This window comes from Aotus nancymaae, unplaced genomic scaffold (genome assembly GCF_030222135.1).
Source record: "Aotus nancymaae isolate 86718 unplaced genomic scaffold, 86718_ANA_hifiasm-v0.15.2.pri h1tg000004l, whole genome shotgun sequence".
Lineage (NCBI taxonomy): Eukaryota > Metazoa > Chordata > Mammalia > Primates > Aotidae > Aotus > Aotus nancymaae.
Genome location: NW_026988415.1, coordinates 37,972,809 through 37,998,557, shown reverse-complemented (window position 1 = coordinate 37,998,557; position 25,749 = coordinate 37,972,809). Strand labels below are relative to the sequence as shown.

At 41.2% G+C, this 25,749-nt stretch overlaps 1 long non-coding RNA gene across 1 annotated transcript; it reads left to right on the top strand.

Moving 5' to 3' along the window:
* The first annotated feature begins 345 nt into the window (after nt 1-345).
* Nucleotides 346-24,962, top strand: LOC135278097 (uncharacterized). Its single transcript, XR_010345661.1, has 3 exons — nt 346-422; nt 13,440-13,562; nt 24,076-24,962. It is a non-coding gene; the product is annotated as an uncharacterized LOC135278097 (long non-coding RNA).
* Nucleotides 24,963-25,749: the final 787 nt, after the last annotated feature.

Sequence of the window (25,749 nt, the reverse complement as noted above, 5' to 3'; positions counted from 1 at the left end):
CATCTACAAAGTCAATGGGACATAAAACTCATGACATATTTAGGGGCGCTGTAAGTAACTCAGTATACCTAGAGCATAGGAAACAACTATGTTCCCTTTGCTGGATGTGATGTTGGAAAAGTGGGCAAAGGACAAATAATGGAGGGCTGTGTGTGCTGTGCTAAGGGTTTGGATTTTATCCAACAAGCTATAGGGAGCCACTGAAAGCTTTTAGGCAGGAAATTAAAAATCAGACTTGCATTTAGAAAAGTCACTGTGACAGCAGCTGGAAGGATGGCTTGGGAGGAAGATGACTAATAGGAGAGTGGGCTTGTCAGGACACTATTGCAATATTCCAGATGAAAGAGAGGCCTGAGCCAGAGAAGTGGCATTGGAGATGAATAGAAATGGACAGCTGGGCACATGAGAGGGATATTTAGGAGGTAGGTGAAAAGACTTAGCAACTGATCAAATGAGGGAGATGAGGGGGAGGTTTCTAACTCAGTTGATTGGTTGGATGGAAGTGCTGTTTATTAGAACAGAAGGCACAGGGGAAATCAGGCTGGAGAGAAAAGTGATGAAACACATTTTGGACACATTGAGTGCAAAAGGGTCTCTTTCAAGATAGTTAAACAGGACCTGAAAGAAAGGTGAACATCTTCTAAGTAGCTTAATGAGAAACTGCATGATTCCGTACAACTAATAAAATCAAAGATTAAGTTAATGCTACTGACTTGGTTTCTTTACCAGAAGTCTGTCATATTTAGAAATATTCATTAATTTAAAAAGCAATTTAGAAACAGACACTTCATAAAACTGAAATGCATGTAAGAGAAAAACTATATTATTGTGACCTTATTAAGTTACTGGTATAGAGCTTTTTAGCTGAATTGTATGAAATAAGTTGGCCAGATTTTCATTCTTCATTATAAAACCTTTGTTTCAGAGACTTGGAGCCAACTCAATTAGCTTTGCTGGTGGAAAGAATAACAAAAGTAACTGGAAACCACAGATAATTCAAGGCCATGGACAACTCCCAGGAAAAATGGCCTCATGTAGTTCCTTGTAACCCTGGGTTGCTGACCTTACTGGGAGATACAAGTGGTCAGGCAGTGGCTTTCACAGAAAGTTTATGTTCTGAAAAGTCCACATTTATAAGTAGGCAGCAAGGGAAAACAGCAGGAGGAAATAATAACATAATAACAATGAAACATAAAATTAAGATGAAAAGACCATTATTATTATCACAGAGCTATTGATGGAGGTTGGATTATTTGAGAGAAAAAAGGGTGAAAACTGCAATATAGTTGTGAATGAGTAACTAAAGAAACAAAGAAAGGGCCGGGCACAGTGGCTCACGCCTGTAATTCCAGCACTTTGGGAGGCCGAGGCGGGTGGATCACGAGGTCAAGAGATCGAGACCATCCTGGTCAACATGGTGAAACCCCGTCTCTACTAAAAATACAAAAAATTAGCTGGGCACGGTGGCGCGTGCCTGTAGTCCCAGCTACTCAGGAGGCGGAGGCAGGAGAATTGCCTGAACCCAGGAGGCGGAGGTTGCGGTGAGCCGAGATCGCGCCATTGCACTCCAGCCTGGGTAACAAGAGCGAAACTCTGTCTCAAAAAAAAAAAAAAAGAAAAAGAAACAAGGACAGACCTATATATTGCATTCCTGGGTTATAACTAGATTCAGTCTTGCCTTTTCACGTAGCCAAAAAGAGTTCTAAAGGTATCTGAAATAAGAAAAATTATTTATTTGTAATTCAGATGAAAAATCTAGAAGTTATACCCAATTTCTCTTTTTCCCTCCCTCCCATCTCACACTCCATGTCAGTGTGTACTGATGATTCTATCTCCCAAGTATGTCCTGAATCCACCTGCTTCTCTCCATCGTCTCTGTTACCGCCTTCGCGCAGGCTACCAACACCGCTTGCTTAGTCTCCTGCAGTAGCTTCACTATCTGCCTCTACTTTTACCCCTTCACAGACTTTCTCCACCTGGCAGTCAGAGGAATCTTAAACATTTTTTAGTGAGATCATGTAATTTCCTTGTTTGAAACTCTCCAATACATTCTCACCATGTTGAGAAAGATATCCACATTCATTAAAATGGCGTAAAAAAACCCTATACTTTCTGGTCTTTACCTACGTCTCCCAGCTTACCTTTCATCACTCTCTCCCTCACTTGCTCAACAGTAGCCATACCCAGCTGCTTTGTGTTCCTCAAATAAACCAAGCTCTCCCCACACTCAGGGCCTTTGCACTTGCTGTTTTCTCTGCCTGAAACCCTTTTCCCTCACATCACCATATAAGTGACTGACTCACTCTTGTTTTTTTTGTTTTCAGTGCTTTTCTGTCACTGTGAAATGAATAGCAAAGTACTGTGACTCAGGCATTCATGATTAGATTTTTTTTCCCTTTTTTTTTTTTTTTTTTCTGAGATAGAATCTTGCTCTGTCGCCTAGGTTGGAGTGCAGTGGTGCGATCTCGACTCACTGCAACCTCTGCCTCTCAGGTTCAACCAATTTTCCTGCCTCAGCCTCCCTAGTAGCTGGGATTACAGGCACCTGCCACCACAGCCAGCTAATTTTTGTATTTTTAGTAGAGACAGAGTTTCACCATGATCGCCGGGCTGGTCTCGAACTTCTGACGTCAGGTGATCCACCCGCCTCGGCCTCCCAAAGTGCTGGGATTACAGGCGTGAGCCACTGTGCCTGGCTCATGATCTGATTTTTTTTTTTTAAGATGGGGTTTCACCATGATGGCCAGGCTGGTCTTGAACTCCTGACCTCAGGTGAGCCACCCACCTCAGCCTCCCAAAGTGCTAGGATTACAGGCGTGAGCCACCACGCCCAGCCTATGATCTGATTTTTATATTTCTTTACTGACATATAATTCACATGCACTAAAATTCATCCATTTTATAGTGTATAATCCCATGGTTTGTAATATATTCAAAGCTGTAAAATCATCACCACTATCTAATTTCACACTTTTTTTCACCCCAAAAAGAGCACTCAGATCTTTCAGCTATTACCCCCTTACTCCTCATCTCCTCATCAACCATGATATATTATTACCTGTCTCCATAAATTTGCCTATTCCCAAAATTTCATATAAATGGAATCCTACAATACATGACTTTTTGTGACTGGCTTATTTCAATTAGCATAATGGTTTCAAAGATCATCCATGTTATAGCACACCTTCATTCCATTTTGTGGTGGAATAATATTCTGTTGTACGGTTATACCACATTTTAACCATTAATTGGTTGCTGAACATTTAGGTTGTTTCCACTTTTTGACAATTATGAAGAATATTGCTATGAACATTCGTGTATGAGTTTCTGTATGAGCATAGGTTTTCATTTCTCTTGGATATATATGTAGGAATTATATGACTCAGTCATACAGTAACTCTATGTTAATATTTGTTGACTGACACACTCTTATTCAGGACTCTGCTCAAAGGTTACCTCCTCTGAGAAGCCTTCCCTGACCACTCCATCTAAACTAATTATCCAACCCCGACATCACATTACCCTGCTTTGTTTTCCACATAGCATTTACCACTATCTAAAATAATCTTGTTTATTGTATCAGTCTCTCCCCACTAGAACATCAACTTCACAAGGACAGAACATGCTTAGTCTTGCTCACTGCTGTGCCCTCAGTGCCTAGGGACAATGAGCAGCACACAGAGAAAATTAAGTGACTATTTACTGACTAAGGGAATGAATCAATGGCAGAAATGTTCTTTTTTTTCCTACCACAGGGCCTATTTACAAATCTACTAATGACTACTTCAGTGCTTTTCTATTCATTTAATTGTTCTTTAGGAAAAGTAAAAACTCACGCATGTCAATTATAGGAAGAAGTAGCTATAGCAAAGGCTGTGTGGATCATTTGACTAAGATTTGCACTTCCCACCCAACCCTCTCACCTCCACCCCAGGGGTTGCAAAATGCAACCAAATCAGTGTCCCTTTAGTGGCCACACCCTAAGATTGCAAGAGATTGGGGAGACCAAGGTGGGCAGATTGCTTGAGTTCAGGAGTCTGAGACCAGCCTGCGCAACAGGGTGAAACCTCATCTCTAAAAAAAATACAAAAATTAACCAGGTGTGGTGGCATGCACCTCTGGTCCCAGCTACTTGGGAGGCTGAGGTGGGAGGACCACTTGAGCCCAGGAAGCACCAGTGAGCTATGATCATGCCACTGCACTCCAGCCTGCGTGACAGAGCAAGACCCTGTCTCAAAATAATAATAACAATAAAATAGACGAGGGTATTAAAGGAAAGAAAACTCCAGTGAGTAAAATGAGATGTGAAATGCCCCATGTAGCAGAGTTGTAAATTGAGGGTTTCGCCTTTGTAAAATGAGGCACTCTTCAAAGTACCTAGACTTCCAATCTTTTGATATAAATGTAAACACATTTCTTTCCTGGCAATATTCATGTTTCTATCCTGTAAATATTTCTAAGAAGAACAGTACTGGTCTGTTACAGCTTTATCAGATGACAGAGAAGTTGCGTATAACTTGGTTTTGACCCTGAAAAACAGTCATTTGCGTAAAACAAATGGTGCAAATGTTCAGGTGAATGGGAAGAGGCTTATCTGAGGATTTTCTCTCTTCTTCTTCTTTTTTCTTTTCTTTTTTTTTTTTTTTTTTGAGACAGGGTCACAGTCTCACTCAGTCACCCAGGCTGGAGTATTGTTATCACGGCTCACTGCAGCCTCAACCTTTCCAGACTCAGGTGATCTTCCCACGTCAGCCTACCAAGTAGCTGGGACTATAGGCACGCGCCACCACGTCTGGCTAATTTTTTATTTTGTATTTTTTAATAGAGACAGGGTTTTGCCAGTTGGGTAAGCTGGTCTCGAGCTCATGAGATCAAGCAATCTGCCCACCTCAGCCTCCCAAAGTGTTGGGATTATAGGCGTGAGCCACAGCACCCAGACTTTTTCTCTTCTTAATAAGAAAATGAAATCAAAATTTGTATGCAAAATGCTTTCCTAACTGGCTTGCTTCAATTTGCCTTCATATGCCCCTGTTTGAGAGTGGAGGCTTAAAAAAACGTCCAGATGCAGAACTGAATCATGTGATAACTCATTAACATTTCAGGAGAAATCAGAGTTACCTGTGTAACATGTTTTTATGCTTCCTAATACCTTCCCTCACAACTTTGCATTTCAAGGACGTCTTTCAGGAAGTGTTCATTGTTTGAAATTTCTGGTTGAATGTATTGAAGCTTTAAACAAGCATGTGTTGGGTATAGCCTTAGATGGAGAGTAGAGGCCTGGCAGGAGGAGTACAGACCATTTTCTAGAGATTTTTCCAAGTTGGAAATTCTCCGAAATGTAATCACCTCTTAAAAGGAAGTTTTAAGTAGAATAGCTCAAAGTGCAAAAGAAAAGTAATCACAGTGTAAACATGTATAAACGTGGATACATTTCTCACAACCATTTATTTGCTAATGCTTGCCTGGTGTCTATAATAATATACAAAGCAATGTGGAGCAAAACTAACAAGGTGAAGAACATACTCAGGTCATCCTTTATATGCAGTTTAAAAAGATGCAGAAGAACACTACATATTGTTTATGGATGTATTTATGTGAGGTAAAAGTACGAAAATGTGCACAAGAATGACAACGTTCACATTCAGGGCCTCTGTAGACAGTAGGAAGATGAGAGCAGGAGAATACACAGAGGCCTCATTTGTATCAGTCACTTTTTGGTAAATGTTACTGAAATGTAATATATATATATATATATATATATACACACACACATACACACATATATGAAGAGCATAAATAGAATGTGTACCCGTGTAATCAGTGCTATATCTGTAAAGTTTTAATTCTTTTTTTTTTGAGATGGAGTCTTGCTCTGTTGCCCAGGTTGAAGTGCAGTGGCACGATCTCGGTTCACTGCAACCTCTGTCTCCCAGGTTCAAGCGATTATCCTGCCTCAGCCTCCTTAGTAGCTGGGACTACAGGTGCGTGCGACCATGCCTGGCTAACTTCTATATTTTTAGTAGAGACTGGGTTTCCCTATGTTGGCCAGGCTGGTCTCATCCTCCTGACCTCAGGTGATCTGCCCTCCTCGGCCGCCAAAAGTGCTGGGATTACAGGCATAAGCCACTCCACCCAGCCATGCCTGAAATATTTAAAGGGTTTAAAAACAAAACAAAACAAAAAAACTCCACAAGGTCCCTGTAGGGACAAGGCAAAACTTCCCATTCACCCTCTGAAGGGTCACTAAAAATAACTGACCAGAGGCAAATGAATAGGAGAAAAGGCATACAAATTTAACACGTATGGGAGTCTTCACAATGAAGTCTCAAGGATACAGGAGCTGTCCATTTTTTTGCTTAGGTTCAACAAAGTATGGACAGCGGTGTGGAAATGTGGTTGGACAAAAAGGGTATGATCTAATGGTAATAGACTGAGTGGGGAAACCCAGCAAGTCCTGTCTAGATTCTTCTAGGCCTCTCCGAGCAAGCATTCCTTCCTTCTGGGTGTGGGGCAGGACCCTCTATGGAATGGGAGGTCTTATAACCTACAGTTAAACAAGGTAGGTCACATTGTTTCTTTCTGGCTGGTTCTGACACAGAAAAGTGGACGGCAAGTTAAAGCAATAGTTTTAGGTTTTATGGCTGGCTTTGGAGGAAAGGGGTTTTGGTTTCTCTGAGCTGTTTTGGGGAAGAGGAATTCTAGTTTCTATGGCTAGCCTTGGGGGACAATGGGACTGAAAGACAGGAGGGCAGGAGAAGGTCAGAGAAAAACTTCTGCTACTGTGGATGCTGCTGAGGCCTTCATTTTGGGGTACTCTAACCAACAGCCCCAAGTGGTTAGAGTACTCCTTTAAATTCCCTTTCACCTGTAAAAGCCAATGAAAATCCAATCGAAGAGGAACTTTGGGCAAAGTGAGTTAAAAAACATAAGCGTTGCAAGTTATAATATGTCATTTTTCATTTTATGTCATTTTAATGTATGGTATCATATCAAAATTTAAAGTATTGTATTGACTTGGATCCAGGGAGAGGGAATTTAATATGTATTGGAGCAAACTTCCCTTTTTTTTTCTTGAGTCACCTCCTAGCCCAACCCCAGATTTCCACAAAACTGATGGGGGGAGGTTCTGTTGTCTGCCAGAGAATCCCCTTTCTCCTCCCACTGATGAAAAAAAAATTGGGAAAGGAAATTTGGTCTCAAGGTTGTTTCGGTTTGGATGCTACCAATGTTGCCCTCTGCTGGTGGAACACTCAACTTGCAAATGACCAGTTGCATTCTTTTGCTGCTGTCAATCTAGTCCAACCCCAATTTATAAACAGGCTGTGCATGCTGAAATTCACTGTTTAAAGCTTGCCTGCATTTTCCCATAAACGGAATCACTGTTTTTCACAGTGGCTGCGCCCCCAGGATCACCTCCCAAATCCATAAAGCAATCAAAACCTACCCATGTTTCTAGGGAAAATGCTGTCAATTTGGATCAAGTGTTGACCAAGTGTTTCCTATGTGCAAGGTATTGGAACGGATGCAAATGTGATTCAAGAAGAGTCTTTGACTTTAAGAAAGTTGTTTACCTTCTTAGGAGAAATAAAATATTAGCATGAGAGACTGTAAGAAGCTATCTGAAGTGTCCTCTTGCAGTACATGCAGGGAAGAGTGGCAGATTTGGAGGGATACATACAGGAAACAGTGAAGATAGAAAAGACGAGGATCTCCCATCTGGGAAGGAGAAACTGGGGAAAGCTTTTTGAAAGCAGCTGAAATTGATGAACAATAACAGTAAATGGGGTAGTTTGTTTCAAGGAGAAGTAACTACAGAAGGAAGAGCAGGGAAGTAGGAAAACATGGGCTGTGGTCTATAAATGGTAAATAACCCCTCCTATTGAGACAGAGTATAAGGGGAGAATCCAGATATGTAACCTGAAGGTCCCAGGCTATCGTTGACAGCAGGAACAGGGACAACTTGTTGGAACTGCTTGGAGCTAGACAATGACTTCCCTCATTCAGGTGGTTCTGGGTGAGGGGGTAAAGATGGAGAGTCTAGCAGGCTGAAGGCTGTGAGTTGCTGGGGAAAGGATGCTGGGATCTAGAATAGGTTTGTGAATTTGGAAGAGAAGCCCTGGTGACGGCTGGGAAGTAAGCAGGAGAGAGAGAACAGATCCCCCTAATATTCCCCATTCTGTTCCACTTCCCTATTCTCTTCTCTCTCATGTGTGGCCAGAAGCAAGAGACTGGCACTGAAAGAAGAAGAGGGTGAGGTGAGAAAACTTCACGGGTAGCATGACTGGCTGAGAAGGATAAGATTCTCTTCCCTTTTCTCTCCCTTGACACTGTTATCTACTGCCTACAGGGGAGGCACAGGTCTTGGTAGTGGGTAGACGGGGGGGGACGTGAGAGTAGCTATGAGCTCAGTGGCTAAAAGGTATTTTCCTTCATTCTTCTTCACCCTTGGAAGATAGCCTTTGTCACTGCTGGCCCTGCCAGGCCCCTGGCCTACATGGGACAAAAAATGGAAAAAGAGATGGATATCTTTCAGCCCTGTAGCTACGGTAGCAGTTCTTAGGTGGCAAACAGATGTGGTTAGTCAGACGTCCATCAAAGAGGCTGCATGCCTCTTTTTCCTACGTAAATGGAGGGAAAATTTATTGCTATTTGTGACATTCCTGTGCAGGAGAAGAGAACAACCTACCAGAGAGGCTAAGAAGGTACGAGTTTCAAACTCAATTTGACAGCAGTAATGATAACCATAAAATAGCATTGAAGCTGGGTGTAGCAGTGGCTGTGCCTGTAGTCCTAGTTGCTTGGGAGGCTGAGGTGGGAGGATCACTTGAGGCCTGGGGTTCTAGGTGAGGCTGGGTAACAGAGGGAGATCTCCATCTCTAAAAAAAAAATAACTAAAATAACTAGCTAGCATTGGTTGACGGAATGCTGTGTGGCAGGCCCTGAGCATCCTTATCTTAATGAATCACCACTATTATTAGAACTTTTTCATCATCTATTTTCAGAACTTCTCACAGTAGAAGCAGTATAGATGCAAGTCCTAAGGCCAAGCCAATCTAAGTTTAAGTCTTCACCCTGCCATTCACTAGTTAAAGCATAGTGCTTGACACAGAGTAAGAACTCAGTAAATATGGGCTGGGCTCAGTGGCTCATGCCTGTAATCCCAGCACTTTGGGAGGCCGAGGCGGGCGGACCACCTGAGGTCAGGAGTTCGAGACCAGCCTTACCAACATGGTAAAACCCTGTCTCTAATAAAAACACAAAATTAGCCAGGTGGTGCATGCCTGCAATTCCAGCTACTCGGGAGGCTGAGGCAGGAGAATCACTTGAACCCGGGGGGCAGAGGTTGTGGTGAGCCAAGATCGCACCACTGCACTCCAGCCTGGGCAGCAAGAGCAAAACTCTATCTCAAAAAAAAAAAAAAAAGAAGAACTCAGTTAATATGGAATATTCTTCAGTTAACAAATCAATTGATATGTCATTAATATGAATAAATATTACCATATATACACACAATCATATGAAGCCGGTGCTGTTACTATTTTCATCTTATAAATGAGGAAATGGAGGGCCTGAGAAATTAAGGACTTTGTACAAGTTTGCACAGCTACTAAGTGGCAGAACCTGAATTGAAAACTAGTTGTCAGTACAGAGTTTCTCTTTGAGATGATGAAAAAGTTCTGAAAATCGATAGTAGTGATTGTACAGCATTGTGAATAGACAATGCCACTGAATTATAGACTCAGAAATGATTAGAATGGTGTATTTTATGTTATATATACATTCACACACACACACAACACACACAACACACACACACATACCCCAGGTGTCAGACACTGGGATTTTAACCACTATGTCATATACATGACCTCTCAATAACACTAATCAAGTTTCTACTGTCCAGAAGACCCTCCAATGTCATAAAGCAAGGATAAGATTTGCAATCAAAAGACCTCTGTTTAAACACCATATCTGCTTCTTACAGTCAGTAAGTGGCTAAGACTTGTCTGAGTTTTCTTGGGCCAAAAGGGGTACAAGTCCCACGCAAGCCCCTCACTTCAATTGCAGACACACAGGTCCCTGTTATGTTGCTGGATAACCTTTGGGGAGGGGACCGAGATCGATTTGAGCCCCTGACAAGGAGGGCAAGAAAGCTCTGAGCCAGCTTACCCCTTCCTAGTTACTTCTCTTCCCAAAGTGAAGTGTGGCAGCTACTGCGTGGGGACTTTTAAGAGGAAGTGAGACAGCTACTGATAGGGGAACTTGAGGAGGGCCCTCTTGGAAAGGGGAAGGAAGATGAGCACATATTGAGATAAACCATTTTCAGGGTGTTAAAACTAGATTAAAAGCAGTGTTCTTACATGTCACAAAAAAGAAATCCACACCACAAACAATATTAGTAGCTACTTTTCCTGCCAAAGTAATCATTCTTTTATCCAAAGTTCCATGGGGATTAAAAAACAAACAAAAAATCCCTCAAAGTCCTTGTCAGCTTCTCTGGTTCCTCTGTGACTTTTTACTGTACTCAATGGAGAGGAGTGCTCAGTAACAGCTGAGTCCCCAGATACACCATGACATTGCAAGAGAAGATGAAACATGAGGAAATCCACCCCCTTCCCATTTTCCAGACCACATCCTCCCCTGTTCAATCTCCCTGAAGCTTTCACTATTCTTGTTCAGGTCAGGAATAAACTATAACCAGTGGATGCTGCCCTCTGCTGGAAAGCAGGCTTCATTCGCGGCTGCACAGCCAGTCTTGGCTTCCACAAGACCTCTTTTGTGTTAATGATTTGAAGCGCATGTTTGTAATAAAAAAATAACGATAATAATTCAGGGTACCAGGCTGACCATGCAAACATATTTATCCTGAGAGGGGGGCTTGCAGAATACCTTGCAGGGCAAATCCTCTACCACCTTTACAGAGGACTGAGACAGCCTAGAGAAGAACAGAATGCTTTACTGTTATTTTCCTCAACCTGGCCCTGTGAACTAAACTAGATTCAGTCTGTCCAGAGAAATATCAGTATGAAACAACCCCACGGGGCATTGGGTGCCTGTGTTCTGGAATTGCTGCTTCCGCTTCACTTCAGTTGCCTTATTTCCACTCACCTTGGTTCTCTGAGCCCAGGTTGACACAGCACACTGGCTCCCAATGCTCCCCTCTGTCTCCTTCTGCTGCCATGCCCTATTGTAGCCATGGCCCTCCACCTGGCACTCAGAAATCCTTCCCAAATGTCATTCTGCTAGTCTCCCGACACCTTCACACAATCACCTTATGCCATCCTCTGGGGCAAAGCTGATGTGGTCCCAGGCTGGGGAGGCTAGAGGCCACCTAGTAGCCACTAGGAAGCAATGCTTGTACTGTGTGCCCTGTACATCAGTGACAGGCAAGGAGGCTGTGGAACTATTCTCACAATCAGCCGAACCTGTCTCCTCACCACCATTGGTGCTGCCACCTAAGAGATTAACAAGGCGGGGCCACGAGACTCAGATTGCTCCATACTATTATAACTGGAAACACTGGGTTCTAATCATACTCTTCCCTAGCTGGCCGACTCACAATACAGTGGGATCCCTTTTGCAAACCAGAATATGTTGGAATCATACTGGAGTGATGTGGACTATGCTGGAATTTTTCAGATTTTCAAACTGCTTTAAGAAACATTCCATAGCTCCACTTGGCAAGATATAAACAAACTTGTAGGAAACTGGGTTAGTTTTACCAGTCAAATGAGCCGGCAGCCCAATTCTTCAGTCTCAAAGAGATTAATGAGCAATTAATTTCCCAGACCAGCGAAGCCTGGGAAATTCTGGGAGCTAACGAATTTTACCTGAAACTGAAGTTCGGCCCACGTCTATGGGACACCACAGCTGACCCTCCCAAGGAACTCAAGGGAAGGCCGAATTTACATAGTTGGCTGCCCCCTAGTGTCCACAGGCCGCAATATCAGCAGGCGGGACTCGTTTGGCAGCAGGTCTGCAGGGTTTGTTTTGGGCTCCACACAATGGTGCCTGGCTAAGGGAGTGGGGGACTGAAATTCAGCTCATGCTCTTCTCACCAAGCCTTGTGCCCTGCACGGGACTGCATCCATCTGGAGGCTGACCTCTTTTTTCTAATCTGTCTGCCAAGAGGAGCTATTATTTTTTGTAATTCTATTTTAGAAATTTCCACACTGCTTGAGATTTCTAACGTCTAAAGCTACCAGAAAGGTTGCTACCAATCCCATGTGATACGTCAGGCAGTCGGCATGTACCCAAATGTATATTCCATTTCTAAAAATTCACTTGTCCTATAAGAATAGCTCAGGGTGTTTGTGTAGAAGTGGCCCCATTCCAGAAAATTCCCTGGAATGGGAACTTCAGAGTCATCCGTGCAGCTATGAACTTCTGTTAGCTCCACCTCCAAAATATATCCTGAATCCATCCACATCTCTCCATCCTCACTCATTTCTGATCCAAGGTAGCGGAAATTTCTTGCTACAATGGTAGCAATACAGGGAAAAACATTGGCCTGCTACAATGGTCTGCCTGTTCCCACTCTGGCGCCGCCATACAGCAATCAGAATGATTTCTTAAAATATAAATAAATTCATGTGATTCCCCTCCAATGGCTTCCCAATGGGTTTTGGACAAAATCCAGACTCCGTCCTCGGGTTACTAGGCTGTGGATAATCTGGCCTCTGCTTAGCTCCACTAAGCTCCAGCAACACTGGCCATTTGTTTTAATTGACATTTTTATTGAGATAATTGCTGATTCACATGCAGCTGGCAAAACAATACACAGAGATCTCTCGTGCGTTTTGTCCAGTTTTCCCCAATGGTAACATTTTGGAAAACTGTAATATCACAGTAAGAATAGAGACATTGATACAATCCACCGATATTACTCAGATTTTGCTGGTTTTATTAATACTTATATGTGTGTGTGTGTATTTAGTTCTATACAATTTGATCACTCATGTAAGTTTACGTATCCACCACCATAGTCAAAGTATTCAACAGTGCTATCATCACCTCGAGGATCCCTCCTGTTGCCCTTTTATAATCCTATTCATCTCCCTCCACCCACACCTCCTTAATCCTAGGCAACCACTAATCTGTTCCCCATTTCTAAAATGTCATTTCACAAACATCATATAGATAGAGTTGTACGGTATGTAACATTCGGGAGTGGCTTATTTTCATTCAGCATAATTTTCTAAAGACTCATCCAGGCTGTTGCACGTATCTGTAGTTGTTTTAAAATTATTATTGCTGAATTGTATTCTACAGTATGGATGTGCTTCAGTTTAATCATTCACCCATTGAAGGGCATTTGTAATATTTATCTACAGGTCTTACATAAATATAAGTTTTCATTTCCCTGGAATAAATGCCCAAGAGTGCAGTTGCTGAGTCATTTTGTAAGCACGTATTTAATTTTTTTGTTTTTGAAACAGGGTCTCACTTTGCTCACGCTGTCATCCTGGAGTGCAGTGGCATGAGCATGGCTCCCTTCAGCCTCAATCTCCTGAGCTCAAGCGATCCTCCCACCTCAGTCTGCCCAAGTAACTGGACCACAGGTGCGCATCTGGATTTTTTTTTTTTTTTTTTAGAGATGGGGTCTCCCTATGTTGGCCAGGCTGGTCTCAAACTGCTGGGCTCAAGTGATCTCAGCACCTCAACCTCCCAAAGTGCTGGGATTACAGGGGTGAGCCACCATACCCAGCTATGTGTTTAATTTTTAAAACAACTGCTGGACTGTTTTCCAGAGTAACTATACTGTTTTACATTCCCACAAGCAATGTATGAGTGATTCAGTTTCTCTACACCTTCACTAGTATTCGGTGTTGCCACTATTTTTTACTTTGGACATTCTGATATGTATGTAGTGCTATCTCATTGTAGCTGTAACTGGCATTTCTCTAATGGTTGACAATGTTGAATAGCTTTCCACGTGTTTATTCTTCATGTGTTATGTTCTCTTCGGCAAAATGTCTGTATATATCTTGCCCATTTTCTAACTGGATTTATCAAATATTGAGTTTTGGGAGTCCTTTGTGTGTTATTGACATGAGCACTTTCTCAGATACGTGATTTGTACATGTATATTTTCCCCCAATCTGTGGCTTGTCTTTTCTTTCTCTTCATATGTACTTTTACAGAGCAAAAGTTTTAAAATTTCTGATGAAGTCCAAATTATCTACTTTTCCTTTTATAGACCCTGCTTTTGGGGCTAACTCTAAAAACTCAGCTGAACCCTATATCTCAGAGATTTCCTCCTGTTTTTTTTTCCAAAAGTTTTATAGTTTTTCATTTTATGTTTAAGTCTGTGATCAATCCTTAGTTTTAAAAATTGTTTTATTTTTAATGTTTGTGAGTACTTAGTAGGTGAATATATTTATGAGGTGCATGAGATGTTTTGATACAGGCATGCGATGTGAGATAATCATATCATGGAGAATGAGATATGCATCCTGAAACAATAGGTCTTATTCATTCTTTCTAACTATTTTTTGTACTCATTAACCATCCCCACCTTCCCCCAGTCCCCCACTACCCTTGCCAGCCTCTGGTATCCATCCTTCTACTCTCTATCTCCATGAGTTCAATTTTTTTTTTTTTGGCTCCTACACATAAGTGAAAACATGAGGTTTGTCTTTCTGTACCTGGCTTATTTCACTTGACATAATGATCTCCAGTTCCATCCATGTTGTTTCAAATGACAGGATCTCAATTTTTTATGGCTGAATAGTACTCCCTTGAGTATATGTACCAATTTTTCTTTATCCATTCTTCTGTTGATGGACACAGGTAGTTTCCAAATTTTAGCTTTTATGAACAGTGCTGCAACAAACATGGGAGTGCAGATATTTCTTGGATATACTGATTTCCTTTCTTTTGGGTATATACCCAGCAGTGGGATTGCTGGATCATATAGTAGCTCTGCTTTTAGTTTTTCTGAGGAATCGCCAAACTGCTCTCCATAGTGGTTGTACTAATTTACCTTCCCACCAACCGTGTACGAGCGTTGCCTTTTCTCTGCATCCTCACCAGCATTTGTTATTGCTTGCCTTTTGGATATAAGGCATTTTAACTGGGGTTAGATGATATCTCATTTTACTACTTCAAGTGAAGTGTGAAAACCTCACTTCTATTTAGATTTCTTCATCTTCCGTGGTCCTGATTATCATTGTCCTCAGTATCAGAGGGCGTTATAATTTTTGTTTCAGCAATCAAACCTGACTTATAGAACTCATGAGGAAACTGACAATGTCTTCTGTGTACCGGTATATATGCTCTATTTGTTGTTTACACTTTTTTCCTAATGTGCCAGGATTCCTTCTTTTATCAATTTTTTTCTGTTTAAAGAGCTTCCTCTAGCTATTATTTAAGAATTCTGCTAGTGACAAAGTCTTTTAGTTTTTCCTTCATTTAAGAATGCTTTATTTCACTTTCATTCCTTAAGAATATTTTTGTCAGATGTAGAATTTGCAGTTGACAGTTCTCTTGTCTCCACACTTTCAACTTGTGCCATTGCATTCTTGCCTCCATGGTATCAGATGGGAAATCTGCTGTAATTTGAATTGGTGTTTCCCCATAGGTCATTGTTTTTCTCTGGCTACTTTCAAGATTTTTTCTTTGTTTTTAGTTTTATTTTTCCCTACTTATTTATTTATTTATTTATTGAGATGGAGTCTCACTCTATTTCCCAGGCTGGGATGCAGTAGTACAATCATAGCTCACTATAGCTTCAAATTCCTGGGCTCAAGTGATCCTCCCAACTCAGCCTCCCAGGTAGCTGGAATTACAGGTGTGCACCACCATGCCCAGCTAACTTCTTTTTAGAGATGGGGGTCTCTCTTTTTAGAGATGTTGCCCAGGCTTGTCTCAAACTTCTGGCCTCAAGTAATCCTCTTGCCTTGGCTTCCCAAAGTGCTGGGATTATAGGCATGATCCACTGCACCTGGCTGTCTTTAGTTTTAAAAGTTTAGTTATGATGTGCCTTGGAATGGATTTGAATTTATCCTGTTTGGGAATTGCTCAACTTCTTGAATCTGTAGGTTTGTGTCTTTCACATAATTTGGGAAGTTTTTCAGCCATTATTTTTTTCAAATACCCTTTCAGCCCTATTCTCTTTCTCATCTCCTTGTGATACTCTGATAATATGAATATTAGATCTTTTGCAATTATCCCATAATAGTCTCTGCTTTCTTTCTTTTTTTTTTTTTTTTTGCCATGTTCTCTCTGTCAGTCAGATTAGGTAAATCCTATTGATCTGTTCCTTGAGTTTACTGATTCTGTCATCTCTACTCTGCCGTTGCACCTATCCAGGAGGTTTTCCATTTCTTGGTTCTTGGTATGATATCATGTCTATTATGTTAGGAGACTGTGGGTTCTATGTAAATCTTTAATTTATCAGACAGTCATATTGTCTAGGTTTAGCACACAGGTCCTAGCTTTTATGAGCTGTGATTCCAATGGTAGTTTTATTTTCAGGGTCTATGAAGTGTCATATTCATCTGCTTCATTTATCTGGATGCCACCAGGGCTCTTTTTCTGTTCCCTGATGTTGCTGCCTGAAGGGTTTTTCTAGGTTGACTGCAAGGTGCCTTTTACTGGGTGAGGGGATGTGGTGGGGCACCCTATTACTGTCTGCAGCTATCTAGCATCTGTGGGAAGGGCAGAAGAGTGTCAGGCCTACAGAGACAAAGAGACTTCCCGGAATAGGCCACTTACTGTGGCTACATTCCTTTTTTCTCTTCTATCTGCCTGCTTCAGCATCTCACAGCAAAAAAGGACAGGCTAAGATCTACCCAGCAGGGAAGGAGAACACTTCTCCAACTGTTTATTTTTGTCGGGGTTTCTGATTGATCTCTCTTGCCACTGGTGTCTAACTCACTGACGTTTGTCAGAGGGACTCCCATTCCATCTGAGGAGAATAACTAATAGGCTTAACTAGGCTGCCTTTTGGTGCTCAGACAGGGTTAGGGAAATGTCAGGTTTGAATGGCCTTTCTCTACTGGGTGGAGAAATGCAAGATGCTTTGCTTTTGTGCTGTTTCTCCAGGGGTCACAAACCGGTTTGCCTTCCTCTTACCGCCATTCAGAATTCTCCTTGGTTGTCTCTTGTGACATTTTCAGAATTTACAGTTGTTTTAAACGGGGGAAATTGGGTCTTCTCAATCTTGTCCAGATCAGAAGTCTCCCAAGCCTTTTTTGTTGTTCTTGTTGCAAAACAAACTTGCTCTAGCCATAAAGACTTTTCACTTGATGCTCTCTTTGCCTGGAATGCTCTTCTTTGAGATTGTTAAAACTTCGGCTTATAGTCTGTTCAAATGCCAACTCTGAGACATTTCCTTGACTATCTTATCTAATGTAGTCTCCCATCATCACTCGCACTTACTGAATCACTTTGATCACTTTATCCTGTTTTACGTTCTTTGTAGCACTTAACATATTGTGAAATAACCTTGTCACTTTGATTGTTTGTTATGGTCTCCACCATCTCTAAAGTAAGCTCTAAGGGAGACTTCTGTCTGTATTGTTCACTGGTGTGTGCTTATAACAGTACCTGAAAGAGAAAAGGCCCTCAGTATGTTTGTTAAATGAAAGTATACATCCAGCCCCAAATAAAATATCAGGGTGATCTGGCACAGGCATCAGACAGATGTCCAGTGCTACTACCAGCAGACTGATATCCTGAGCTGTCTAGGACAGGTTTTATGGATATGGAGTATAGAAGAGACCTGCTCTATTATAGTAAATAGTTGGCTTCAAATATACTTTTTTTTTTTGAGACAGAGTTTCACTCTTGTTGCTCAGGCTGGAGTGCAATGGCACAATCTCAGCTCACTGCAACTTGTGCCTCCTGAGTTCAAGCGATTCTCCTGCCTCAGCCTCCTGAGTAGTTGGAATTATAGGCATGTACCATCACACCTGGCTAATTTTTGTATTTTCAGTAGAGACAGGGTTTCACCATGTTGGCCAAGCTGGTCTCGAACTCCTGACCTCAGGTGATCCACCCACCTCAGCCTCTCAAAGTGCTGGGATTAAAGCCGTGAGCCACCGCTCCCTGACCCAAATATACTTTGAAGGAACATCCGGCGGGTCCACATTTGCTAGCACCTGCCATTCTCTGAAACACTCATGTCTAGGCTAAGGCCAAGACAAGGTATTCTGAAGTCCTAACTTTGCATTCATGAAGATAACATTACCATGTTCCCCATCATTATGCTCACTTATTGTTATACTCCAGGATTTATATAGATCTCAAAATATAGTAGGCTTCCAATAATATACTCAGAATGTTCGTCTCAAAATAGCTTCTCTCCCAGCCACAGCACCATCCTAGTGAAGGTAGACACTGTTGAGAAAATGTCCCACTTCATTCTACGCTTTTACCCTTTATCCATACCAGTCTCTGCTATCTTTCTCTTCCAGGGCTTTCCCCTAAGCAAATCTCAGAAAACCCAAACTTCACCTGTCCTGGAAAGAGTGACCTGGCCCCTAGAGACAGTAGCTCAAGGAGTAATAGTGTTAACTGTTTCATTGCAGGTCAATTGAAGCATTTGAGGTGCTTCAAACACATTCTAACCACTCATTTGTAGCAGACATGAAGGTATGCTGCTAAGATCTTCCTTTAAGAGAACACCTGTCACAAGGAGTTCAATTAGCTGACAGACTCCAGCTGTAGCATCTTTAGGATCTGTGTCAACTTTTGAGCTGAGCGCATACGCTTCTGGGCAGTCCCCACACAATGACTGAGGTGGGGGTGAATGCAGGATGCCTCTGTGGGTACGCTTTGTATGGGAAAGATTATTGTTGAACTGGCTGAGATTTCTCAGAGCTGCATCACAGTCTGAGGCTCTTCTTATCCTATCCTTCCTTCTCCCTCTTCTTTCACAATGGTCATACTGTAGGTGGCATGAAGGCTTTCTCTACCTACTTCTGCTTCTTATCCCCTTTTATCATTTACTGGTCTTACCCTTGTTGCAATCTCTTTTGTTCCTATCTTTTGGCATCTGCTTCCCAGAGGAACCAAAATGATGTATCCCTAACCCCTTCTTGATTTTAGGGTCTCTGTGTCTGAAAGTTTTTCAGATACTACCTTGACTCATATTATCTTCTGGGCTCTTTGATGCTGTCATTCTATTTTGATTGATCCTTTCATCGTGGACCACTGAACTTTGTTTCAGACAGAAAAATCATCTGACATTTTCTCTCTAGCACCACGCACCGTGACTACCAGTGTGGTCTAGATATTTAACATTGGGTAGGCGGATAGAAACCTTAGGTTCTTGTCTCAGTTCTACTACTAATCACCATTTAACCTTGGGCAAATCACCTGTCCATTCTGTGCCTTAGTTTTTCGATTTATAGTAAAAGGCTGTGACTAAACGATCTTGATGATCCATTCCATCTTTGAAATCACCTATCTATGTATATCACAGGATCCTTTGGGTCAGCAGCTTTTATTAAGGAACACTCTACTGCCATAAAGTGCATAGAAAATGATGGGGACTCTGCCCACAGCCTATTGTAAGACTATTTAAACACAGAAGTGTAAACTGTAATCATATGGGGCGAGTTTAGGAAATGACAGGCCAGAGCTTGAAGCTAAGCCTGCATCCTAAAATGAGATGGCAATAAGGGGGTAGAAGTGATTAAAAGTCCAGGCCAGAGGAAAAACTATGGTGTGCAGAAAGTGGAGAGACACACCAGCTCTGGTCCTGTCAGCATCAGAGATGTCCAATTAAGGTAACAAGGCATCCATCCCATGAGCAGAGCAACAGTGAGGAATCTGGGAATGTCTAAGCAGATGAGTACCATCCAAGGAAGGTGGGAAATTGGAGAATCAGGGAAGGGCAGGGAAGAAAGTGTTTTAACCTTAGAAGTTGAGGCAAAGGGCAGGCTATGAAGTCAGGCAACTAGGTAGCAAGACAGGGACAGATAAACTCTGGGCTCCAAGTGTACTTGTCTTAGGAATGAAGTCCACGTGTTAGATACAAGGTAAAAAGTTAGCCTATAAGCAGCGAGCTGAAGCTCTTTATCTAATGCCTCTCATTTGCCAGCACTATTGGTCTGGGACAGAAGCTACTAGTAGGTAGGAAGTGTGGGAAGAGGAAGATTGTGCACAAGCAGGCCCGTAGCATCACGGTTAAGAGTATGGCCTCTAGAGCCAGAGTCCTAGGTTTCAAGACTGGCTCTATGTCTTACATGCTACGTGGTCTTCAGCAAGTTGCTGAAGCTCTCTGAACCTTTATTTCCTTCTGCAAAACAGGCATAGTAATATCTCTTTATAGGCCTAGGGTAAGGATTGAATGAGATCCTCCACAGAAAGAATTGAGTGCTGTGCCTGGCACATTGCTACAGTTTGAATGTTCCTCCCAAAACTCATGTTGAGTTTTTCCCCATAAGTTATTGGGGTACAGGTGGTATTTGGTTACATGAGTAAGTTCTTTAGTGGTGATTTGTGATATTTTGGTGCACCCATCACCCGAGCAGTATACACTGCACCATATTTTGTAGTCTTTTATCCCTCACCCCCCCATAATCTTTCCTCCAAGTCCCCAAAGTTCATTGTATCACTCTTATGCCTTTGCATTATCATTGCTTAGCTCCCAAATATCAGTGAGAACACAGGATGTTTGGTTTTCCATTCCTGAGTTACTTCACTTATAATAATAGTCTCCAAACTCATCCAGGTCACTGCAAATGTCATTAATTCATTCCTTTTTATGGCTGAGTAGTATTCCGTCTTGTATATATGCCACAGTTTCTTTATCCACTCATTGATTGATGGACATTTGGGTTGGTTCCACGATTTTAGAATTGTGAACTATACAGCTATAAACATGTATGTGCAACTATCTTTTTCAAATAATGACTTCTTTTCCTCTGGGTAGATACCCAGTTGTGGGATTTATGGATCAAATGGTAGTTCTACTTTCAGTTCTTTATGGAATCTCCACAGTGTTTTCCAGAGTGGCTGTACCAGTTTACATTTCCACCAATAGTGTAGAAGTGTTCCCTGATCACCGCATCCACACCAACATCTACCACTTTTTGATTTTTTGATTATGGCCATTCTTGCAGGAGTAAAGGGATATCACATTGTGGTTTTGATTTGCATTTCCCTGATCGTTAGTGATGTTGAGCATTTTTTCATATGCTTGTTGGCCATTTGTATATCTTCTTTTGAGAATTGTCTGTTCGTGTCCTTAGCCCACTTTTTGATGGGATTGTTGTTGTTGTTGTTTTCTGATTTGAGTTCCTTGTAGATTCTGGATATTAGTCCTTTGTGAAGATTTTCTCCCACTCTGTGGGTTGTCTGTTTACTCTACCAATTGTTCCTTTTGCTGTGCAAAAGCTCTTTAGTTTACTTAGGTCCCAACTATTTATCTGTGTTTTTACTGCATTTGCTTTAAAATCTTTGCCTAAACCAATGTCTAGAAGGGTTTTTTCATTGTTATCTTCTAAAATTTTTATAGTTTCAGGTAGGTTTAAGTCCTTAATCCATCTTCAGTAGATTTTTTTGTAAGATGAGAAGTGAGAATCCAGTTTCATTCCCCTACCTGTGGCTCGCCAATTATCCCAGCACCATTTGTTGAAAAGGGTGTCCTTTTCCCACTTTATGTTTTTGTTTGCCTTTTGAAGATCAGTTGGCTGTAAGCATTTAAGTTTACTTCTGGGTTCTCTATTCTGTTCCATTAGTCTATATGCCTATCTTTATACCACTACCACACTGTTTTGGTTACTTTGGCCTTATAGTATAGTTGGAAACCACATAGTGTGATGCCTCCAGATTTGTTCTTTTTGCTTAGTCTTACTTTGGCTATGGTTTCTTTTTTGGTTCCATATGAATTTTGAACTTTTTTTTCTAATTCTGTGAAGAATGATGGTGGTATTTTGATGGGGATTGCATTGAATTTGTAGATTGCTATTGGCACTATGGTCATTTTCACAATATTGATTCTACCCATCCATGAGCATGGGATGTGTTTCCATTTGTTTGTGCCATCTATTATTTATTTCAACAGTGTTTCCTAGTTTTCCTTGCAGAAGTCTTTCAAGTCCTTGGTTAGGTACATTCCTAAATATTTTATTTTTTTGCAGCTATTGTAAAAGGGGTTGAATTTTTGATTTGATTCTCCACTTCATTGCTGTTGGTGTATAGGAGAGCTACTGATTTGTGCATATTAATCTTGTATTCATATTGAAATTTAATTGCCAGTGTAATTAAATTGGGAGATAAGACCTTTAAGAGGTAATTAAGTCATAAAAGTGCTGCCTTCATGAATGGATCAATGCTGTTATCATGAGAATGGGTTAGTCATCGTGTGAGCAGACTCCTGATAAAGAAATAAGTTTTGTCCCCATTTTCTTGCTCACCATATGATGTCTTCTGCCATGGGATAACCCTTGCCAGATGCTGGTGCAATGCTCTTGGACTCCCCAGTCTCCAGAGCTGTGAGCCAAATGAACTTCTGTTCTTTATAAATTACCCAATCTGTAGTATTCTGTTCAAAGCAGCAGAAAATAGACTAAGACATACATTGTAAGTGCCTAATAAATGTGAGCTAATGTTCTTATCCCTTGTCTGACATTGGTCTTGAATAATGCAAACCTCCGCTCATCAGTTCCCTAATTTGTGAGAATGAAAACAGGAGCTTTCATGGTTGTTTAGAAGTTATAAATTCTCATTCTAGGGAAGGTGCTCATTAATATTCTTACCACCATTTCTTATAGACAGCACCAGCGGCTGAGATTTATCTAATGTGAACAATTTAAAACAATTTCTGTAAGCACACACATAGCTAGTTTTCAATTACTCACTCTAATGGAGAAGATCAGAGTCATGGGTAATCTAAAACTGTGCCAAATCCAAAGTCATCTCTGTTTGGCTTGGAAATAAATTGGATAAACTTTTTTGCATCACATTTGCCTTTTGGATTTTTTTGTGCTTGGCCGATAATAAAATAAATTTACACTATCTAAGCACACTAGCTGACAGCAAGTGAAAGTGCACAGAAATATTTGGTGGGGCGGGGGAAGAGAAGCTAAGAACATGGTATCAGGTTTGTTGCAATGAAGAGAGTATTTACCATACATTTTTATCAGTGGTTCTCAGAGTTTAGAGGAGATTTTAAAAAATCATATGGGGAACTTGTTAAAAATGCACATTCACAGCTCCAACCATTTTAGAGGTGAGAAAACTGAGGTTCAGAGAGGGGAACTGAGCTGCCCCATGTCATAAAGTTGACGGTACTGTGGGAAGCAGGACCTAAGTCTCACAGCTCTTCATATAACGTACTAGGCAGCGATGATGATGGAGGCCTCTGAGGAAGGGAATAGAGAGAGAAGGCCAAGTAGAAGACAGAATAATGAAACTTGGGGGTATGTTCACATTTGGTAGGGTGAGAGAAGGAAAACAAGACGGCGAGAATGAGAAAGTGAATGAAGTTAATTTCTTGGATCTTGGCTGATCTCTCAGAAACTTCTACCCCAGTAGTTCTCAAACTACTATGCACCCAGGTCAATTTGAGCACCTGTTGAAAATATGGATCCCCAGACATTCTGATTTAATAGGTGTGAATTAGGGCTTAAGTTTGTGTTCTTTTTTCTTTAAATCAGCACCTTATGTGAGTCACAATTAAGTAAATGGAAAATCACATTTTGAAAAACATTTGTCTAACCTTCTAAGATCTTGAAGTTTACATCAAAATGTTTTAAGGAAATACCAAGATCTTTGATAACTTAGGATTCCCCTTATTGAATTGCTTGGGACCAGGGGTGAACTTTGGCAGCCCAAAAGCTGCTGTGACTGAGCACTCTGTCGAGTAGTGAAAACATGGCATGTTGCTTGAGGATGCGGGCTTTAGCACTACACCGGTCTGTGTTCAAATCCTGTTCCTGACACTTATTAGCTAAATCATCTCAAGCAACTTCTTTGCTTCTGTGTGCCTCAGTTTCCTCATCTGCAAAGTGGAGATAATAATAGTATCTGCCTATTAGAATTGTTTTGAGAGTGGTTTGTAAAACTGTTTAGCAGTTGCTCAAACACAACTTAGATTATTACTTTTCTCTTTTTCAGGGTTGCTTGCATGTTGGATCCTTTGCTCAGGATAAATCATCTGAAGACTCTAAGGAAGATAGAGTAACCAACCGTACCTGTTTGCACAGGACCAAGAGGTTTCCCAGGATGCATAACTTTCAGTACAAAAAAACAGAACCAGGCAAACTAGGATGGTTGGTCACTCTAAAGGCAGAGCTCTCTGAAGCCCTTCAAGGACTTATTTGCATACATTATATTTTTACTGGTAAACAGTAGCTATCAGCTGCTCTGCTAATTCAATAAGGAATAATTGCTGAAGGTTTTCTGATGCGATATATGTAGTAACCATTCCGACTAAAATTTCTAACTTAAGCAGCTTGCAGAGAAGTGCATGGGAGTGAACACACTTCTAGGATTCCTGAAATTCCCTATATCTAGATTGTGCTCAGCTGTACTGCATATATTTCTTAACTAGGTGATGGATTCCTTTTGTAAATATGTGGGTGTCTATTAACAAGATCACAATAGTCTCAGAATTCTATTTGGTGGCTCAATAAATGTAAGCTGAATGAATAAATGACTATCAATGGAAATGTCTTCACTTGGTGTTTGGGAGACTTGATTTACAAAATTGGGAGGTACAATTTGAAAACCATCTCAGACAGCAATTTTCTCCCTTGCATAGCACTAATTCTCTCTTAATGTGGCTTCTTCCCAGAATAAAGGTGTAACACAAGACAGGCACTTACTATGTCTTGGTGAAAAGCCTCTTGAGATGCCTGTGAAGAGGACTTGCCGAGTTTCTGAATTTGGCCCTGAAGTCATCTGAGATGCATATATATTCACATATACATCTAGGTGTATGTATATATATACATATACATCTGTCAAAAACAGAGCAACGCTAGGATAAAGTCATATATCTCACCCAGTTATTTCTCAAATGGTACTTGACCTTGCTGTATACACTCTTGTGGACTAGTGCTTTGGACATGTTAGGATGATGAGGTTAAGGGTTTAACAGGCGTTTCTTTTAAAGATCCATTGTGTTTTCTCAAGCTGGAAAAATTGTCATCCTCCATTCGCCACTAGATGGCCCATCATTCAAAAAAAATGCTTTTTTTTCTAAAAAAGGTTTATGGAACAAGGTTCCCATAATCATTTGATTATTGCTATCATGATTTTCAGCCATATCATAGCAAATCACCATATATTATTTTAGCTTTTTACTTTATATTGGCTACTTTCTAACTTAAATATGCCTATCTTTTGAAGTAAACTGGAAGATGAGGAGGAAAAAAGAGAGAAAGGCATACATAGATGAAAAATTCAATGGCCCTGGAGAGAAAGAGCTGCCTCAAGGATGAATAGGAAGGGGAAATGGGCCTGGAGCTGGTGATTCAGAACTCAAGGGGCCAAGATCAATGGTAGGCAGAAAGATAGAGGGGGCAAGTGAGAAAGAAGGAATCTCAAAACTGAAATGGAAAAGCTGAGACAGAGGTAGGAAGAGAGAGGCATGGAACCTGGGGGATAGGGAAGGGATTAGAAAGAAATATAGAAATGTTGGCACAAAATGTGTAAGAGAAGGCTACAACTGAGTGAGACAAACCAGAAGCTGAAAGATAGGTGGAGTCTAAGGAGGAGGTATGGGGATGGGGCCTGAGTGGATGAAGAGGATAAAGAGGTATATCAGACACTCTTGGTTACAATATT